Below are 7,258 nucleotides of genomic sequence, written 5' to 3' on the forward strand. Positions count from 1 at the left end.
CCAAAAGACATTCCTCGTGAAAGTCTCCATGACGAAGTTTTCCTTAATCATATCAGAAATTCAAATTTCCTTTCTTAATAACGCAGGGCCAGAGGACATGATTTTCATTATGGAAAGGACCATGGATGCATGAGGACATTCTAGAAATCGGGCCAAATAGTATTTTAAGACATCAAGAGCTAGTAAGAATTTGTATTATATTTAACTGCAGGTTACAGTAAAACAAAATTTTTAAGAAGCGAGAGAATAAATAGTTGATTCCTGATCATTTATTATGGCCTAGCCTATCAGACTGACCAGAAATCACATCTGTAGAGACTATGTTTTGTATAATTGCTAACACTTGAGGGGATGAGTGACTGCTTTAAGAAGCTTAAATTTATAGACTCTGTCCTCATAAAAAATGTAAGCAGGCATAAGTTTTTGTATATAATTTCTTGAATATATCTCAAGGCGGCTCCATAGATAATAGGTTAAGAATCTAAGAAAACTTTTAAGAAGGACCAGATAACCAGATATACCATGACACACCCTGGCTCCAATGAAAAAAATCTGACACCAAATGTTGGCAAGAATATGGAAAAACTGGAAGTGTCGTACACTTTGGGAAACTGACAACTTCTTAAAAAGTTGAACATACATCATCTACACTATGACCCAGCAATTCCACTCCTAGGTATTTACCGCCCCCCAAAACAAAAACGTATGTTTTCTTAGCCTTTTTCTTAGTAGCTAAAAACTAGAAACAACCCAAATGGCCATCAACAAGAGGATGGACAAATAAACTGTGGTATATTCATATAACAGAATTCTACATAGAAGAAATTTTAAAAGTGCTACTTATGTCCACAACAATATGGTTGAATTTCAAAAACATTATACTAAAGGGATGAAGCCAAACACCAGAGAGTAGGAAGTTCTAGAAGAGACCAAACTAACACTCAGCAACAGCAAGCAGAACAATGGTTACTTCTGAAGTGTGTGATGGACTGGAAGGGGCACAGGGGACCTTTCTGGGGTGATGGAGATATTCTATGTCTTGACAGAAGTGTGGATTACACAGGTGTATGCATTTGTCAAAATTGATTGAACCGTGCACTTAAGACCTGTGCATTACACTTTATAAAATGAAGTGAATTTTTAAATAAAAATATTTTTAGAAAACACATGAATTAGGGAATTGTATATTATCAGTAAAGGTAAGAGATTCAGATTTTTTTCTACTACATATTTAGGCATGTGTTAGTAAAAGCAAAGGGAGATGTGGAAAGAGTTGTTTCTTTAAATCACAGAGACGTTATATTTGAATGTGTATAACTGCAGACACACAGAGGATGACACCTTTAGTAGAAATGTGACTTTGTACTTTTATAACATTGTTTTGGTATCTTCCTACATCTCTTGTTTGATTCTCATAGTAACCCTGTAGGGGAAGCAGTATGATTGTCGCACATTGTGCAGATGAGGAAATTGAGGTTCAAAGAGGTTGAGGGGTGTACCCAAGTTCACACAATCCACTTATGGCAGAGCTGGGAACACAACCTTTATTTTCTAAGAGAAATTTAGTACTCTTAGTCCTTTCGGACTGTTATAACAAAATACCATAGACTGGGTAGCTTTTAAACAACAGAGAGTTATTTCCCACAGCTCTGGAGGCTGGGAAGTCCAAGATCAAGGCACTGGCAGGTTCAGTGTCTGGTGAGGGCCCATTTCCTGGCTCACAGATGATGCCTTCTCTCTGTGTGCTCACATGGGGAAAGGAGCAAGGAGGTCTATAAAGTGCCTCTTTCATAAGGGCACTAATATGATTCATGAGGGTTCTGCTTTCATGAAATAATAACCTCCCAAAGACTCCACCTCCTAATACCATCACCTTGGGGGGTTACTATTTCAACATATGAATTTCGAGGGAACACAAGCATTTAGATCATAACACATTCACTTTACCTCCATTGTTTTAGAGAAGGAAAAGTTAAAACAGCCAGAGAAAAAACATGAGTTAGATTCCAGAACACGGATATTATTTACCAAATTAAAAATCGAATGTGTCTAGTACACATTGTTAAGAGCCTCTACAGCATAGGGCTCAATAATACTTTTTTCACTGAAAAATCACAGTTAGCCCATGCCAACAAGTCTCTGGGTTAGTTTGAGTTTTTCTATTAATCAGTATCATGCTTTACTAATAATTTAAGGATATAAGTACTAAAGAGGCTGTGATAGTTAATTTTGTGTGTCAACTTGATTGGGCCACAGAGTGCCCAGACACTTGGTCAAGCATTATTCCGAGTGTGTCTGTGAGGGTGTTTCTGGATGAGATCACCATTTGAATTGGTAGAATGAGTAAAGCAGATTTCTTTCCCTAACATGGCTGGGCCTCATCCAGGAAGGTGAGGGCCTGAATCGAGCAAAAGGCCAACCGTCCTCTGAATAAGAAAGAATTCCTCCGGCCTGACTGCCTTGAGCTGGATCACTGGCTCTTTCTGGGTCTCAATCCTGCTGGCTTTCAGATTGAAACTACACCATTGGCTCTCCTGCCTCTCTGCCTGCTGACTGCAGATCTGGGGACTTGTTATTGTCAGCCTCCATACTTGCGTAAGCCAATTCCTTATAATAAAATCTATATATAAATCTCTTCAATGGTTCTGTTTCTCTGGAGAGCCCTGACTAATAGCGAGGGCCTGGCACAGCAGGGAGAAATCCAGGACATGAAGTGTGGCTCCCTGGGTCATCTGTCCTGTGACGCACATGGACTCTGGCCCAGTGCAATGATGGGGTCTCTAAAGAGATTTGTGGGATACCTCATACAGCAGGGAGATTTTAGTTTATGAATAATCTCCATGTTATGCCCAGATCATTATATAAATTAGACAAAATTCTCCAAGGAGCATGCCTCATAAATCCATAGATTCTAGGTTAGTTTTCCTTAAGTAAACCCAATGCAGAGTCGTTTCTGCTAAAAGTTTTCTATAGGCAAGGACCCTCCTCCTAGCAAATCTCATTAGTTTGTTTACCAGGAGGTCAATCATTGGCATGTTTATAAGAAGATTACATTCACTCATTTGCTTTCATTCTCTCCTAGGAGTGTCTTCCAGGTAACAGGAGAGAAATGGATCACAGTTCAGCTTCTTAACTTATTGCCTCCCCAGGAATGAAATCCAAGCGATACACTACAGTCTAACCCTGCCACATGTCAGATCTCTGGATCTCTAGCCACTGGGGGCTTTTCATGAGGGGACTGGAGGGGACCTCTGAGCAGAGCCATGCCAAGGATCAGGTAATTTGGTCCATGATGCTGGGAGAGACTTAGGGAAGAGAGGTAGGGGGAACTACTGCTACATAAACAAAAAAATGAAATACCAGAGTCCATTTATTGTGGGCTCACTAACACAATCTCATAAAAGAATATTACCTTCGATTTTACTGTTGCGGATCTGAGGCTCAAAGAGGTTGAGTAGCTCGCCCAAGTTCCAACAGTAAGAAAGAGGCTAAGCCAAAATTGAAACACAAAATACTTTGAGGCCCAATCTCTACTGCAAATTGCCCCTCACCCTTTCTGTACCTTAAGATGCTGCAGCTGGGACTCTGCAAACCACATTTTTGTTTTCCAGCTTCACGCTCTACCAATAGAGGATGCTAGAGGAAGACTGCAAGGCTGATGGAGGGAGCAAGGACGTGCTTTTCCCCTTTGCTTCCTGTTCCTGTGTGTCACCCCAGCAACGCCTCTTCACCCCAACATTAGCAGGATCTTTCTTCAGCAGCAGCAGAATCCAGTTTTCAGTTTCTCTGTCTCTTGTAAAAGTAGCCTCATTGCCCTCTCAGTGGCACCAGCACCAGCCAGCCTGGGCCTCCTCAGAGATCTAGGTCGCAGCCCCCAGACCAGAATCTGAGTTTCTAAGTTTTAATAATTCTAACCTCCTCCATCTGTTCCCCCAACCCTAAGGAATGTAGCTTACATCCTGCAATTGCTACCTTCCTGACACCTGTGTTCTCGTTTTGCATTTCTAATTACGTACTTAACAATTCTTTACATTAAATTTCCCCAGTTCAAATAGCTGGCGTGGTGTCTGTCTTCCAACTCTGACTTCTACCATCCATCTCTTCTTCTACCATCCATCTCTGCTGTCTGCTCCTCAACCACGTCCTCCAATACCAAGGCCAAGTGGTCGGACTGTGATTCTCCCCCTAATTTTAGTTGTGTTTGGAGTGTGGAGTCCGAGGAAGAAAAACAAAGTTTATTTAACTAGTATCCTTCTTGTCAATTTACAAATTGACAAATTTGACAACTGACAAATTGACACAATCAAATACAGAACATTTCTATCACCACTTCCCACACACACACACACACAATTTTCTCATGCCTATTTTCAGTTCATCCTTCCCTCCACTCTGGACCCCAGGCAACCAACCACTTATCTGCTTCCTGTCACTACAAAGTAGTTTACATTTTCCAGGATTTTATATAAATGGAATCATACAGTATGTCATCTTCTGTATCTTGCTTCTTTCACTCAGCATAATGACTTCAAGATTTGTCCATGTTGCTACATTTATCAATAGTTTAGTTTTTTTATTGCTAAGTAATAGTCTATCATATGGATGTACCATAATTTTTTTTATCCATTCACTTGGGTAATTTCCTGTTGTGGTTATTATGACTAAAGCTGCTATGAATATTTACGTGTAGTCATGAGCCATAAAATCATGTTTTGGTCGGTGACAGACCACATACACAATGGTGCCCAGAGCAATAGGCTGTACAATATAGCCTAGGTGTGTAGTAAGTTTGCACGACAATAAAATCACCTAACATCGCATTTCTCAGAACATATCCCCATCATTAAGCAGTGTGTGACTGGTATAAACCTTTGTGTGGTAGATACCTAGGACTGAAGATATGTTATTTTTAAATTGAAGTGTAACATACACACAGTAAAGTGCACAAGTCTTAAGTATACAGATCGATAATTTCTTACATCCATATGCACCTGTGTAACACCACCCAGATTAAGATTTAGAACATTTTCAACACCGTGGAAAATACCCCTGTGCCTCTGCCCAATCAGAAGATACCTACAGAGGTCACCACTATTCTAACTTCTGCCTCCATTGATTAGTTTTGCTTTATTCAGACATCATATAAATGGAATTATAGAATATGTGTACACTCTGTTGTGTCTGGCTTCTCTTTCTCAGTATACGTCTATCATATTGTGAATAGTTGTAGTTCATTCTTATTGCAGTTCAGTGCAACATTGTATGAATATACCACATTTATCTATTCATTCTGTTGTTGATAGATGTAAGGATTGATTACAGTTTTCTTTCTCTTATGAATATAACCACTATGGACATTCTTGTACATGACTTTGATAAACATTGTTTTCAATGTTTTCTTGACCCAGGAATGGGATTGTTGGGTCATAGGGAAGGCTTATGTCTAGCTTTCCAACGTGATTATATCAATTTACACACCTACCACCAGTGTATGACAATTCCAATTACTCCATATCCTCATCAATACTTGGCATTGAAGGTCTTTTTAATTTTAGTCATTCTTGTAGTTGTGTAGAGGGACCTCATTGTTTTAACTTGCATTTCCCTGATAAAAAATATGTTGAAGGTACATGAAAAAATGCTCAACATCACTAGTCATCAGGGAAATGCAAATTAAAAGCACATTGAGATATCATCTCACCTCAACTAGACTGGCTGTAATCAAAAAAATGGAGAATAACAAATGCTGAAAAGGGTGTGGAGAGAAGGTAACACTACTACACTCTTGGTGGGACTGTAAATTAGCATAGCCACTACGGAAAACAGTATGGAGGTTTCTCAAACAACTATGGATAGATCTTCCATACAATTCAGCAATCCCACTTCTGGGTATATACCCAAAGGAATGGAAATCATCGTGTCAGAGGGATACCTGCACTTCCATGTTCATCGCAGCTCTGTTTACAATAGCCAAGACATGTAACTAACCTAAATGTCCATCAATGGATGAGTGGATAAGGAAAATGTGGTATCTATACACCATGGGATACTACTCTGTCATAAAAAAGAATGAAATTCTCCCATTTGCAACAACATGGATGAGCTTGGAGAAACTTATGTTGAGTGAAACAAGCAAAGCCCAGAGGGATAAATACCACATGTACTCACTCATAAGTGGGAGCTAAGAGAGAGGGAAGGAAAGAAAGACCACAGTGGTGTGTTGGACTTGCAGAGGGAGAAAGCACACCTAGGGATACAAAATGGAGTGAGGAAAGGGGGATGGGGAAGGAGGTCAGGGATAATTGAGGGGATAATTGGGTGGGGGACACGGGGTATAATCACAATTTGTGGTAATGGGAATGCTGCCGATATGGATTAGGCCATCACATGTTGGGCATGAGTGGTGGCAATCAGCTTTGTATCTCATGAATATTCATAACTAATTTTAAAAGTTTTGCATTAAAAAATATGTCGAGAACTTTTTCATATACTTAGTGGCCATTTGGATATACTCTTTAGGGAAGTGTCTATTCAAGGTTTCTGTCCATTTTTTATGAGTTGTTTGCTTTATTGTTGATTTGTAGGAGTTCTTTCTATATTGTAGATATAAATCATTTTTTAGATATAGGTAATGGCAAATATCTTCTAGTCTGTGGCATTTTCACTCTCTTCAGTGTTTTTTGATGACAGAATTTCTTTTTTTTTTATTCTTTTTATTTTTTTCTGACCAGTAAGGGGATCGCAACCCCCGCATGGTGTCGTCTGCACCACGCTCAGCCAGTGAGCGCACCAGCCATCCCTACATAGGATCCGAACCCGCAGCCTTGGTGCTACCAGTGCTGCACTCTCCCGAGTGAGCCACAGGGCCAGCCCCAGAATTTCTTATTTTAATGAAGCCTAATTTATCAACCTTTGCCTTTATGACGAGTATTATTTGTATCCTCTTTACGAAACCTTTGCTTTTCCCTAGGTTACACTCACTTAAAATTACTTAACTGATGTGAAATTTTAGGGGTGTAAGGACTGAGGTTCACATACTATATGATGAATTTTAGATCCTGTGCTGTACCAGACGGCCCTGGCATCCATATATGGAGAAGGGTGGGACATTCTCACAAAATAAGGAACAAAGAGAGCAGTTTGGGTCAGTCTGGGGTAAAAGGTAGAGAAAAAGCTCAAGAGAGAAGGAAAGAGCATGAGGGAAGTGGGGAAGAGTGGAAAGATGAGATGGAGAGAAGTGGAGAGAGGAAGAGAGGAA

The sequence above is a fragment of the Cynocephalus volans genome, chromosome 11 (genome assembly GCF_027409185.1).
Source record: "Cynocephalus volans isolate mCynVol1 chromosome 11, mCynVol1.pri, whole genome shotgun sequence".
In the NCBI taxonomy this organism is placed as follows: domain Eukaryota; kingdom Metazoa; phylum Chordata; class Mammalia; order Dermoptera; family Cynocephalidae; genus Cynocephalus; species Cynocephalus volans.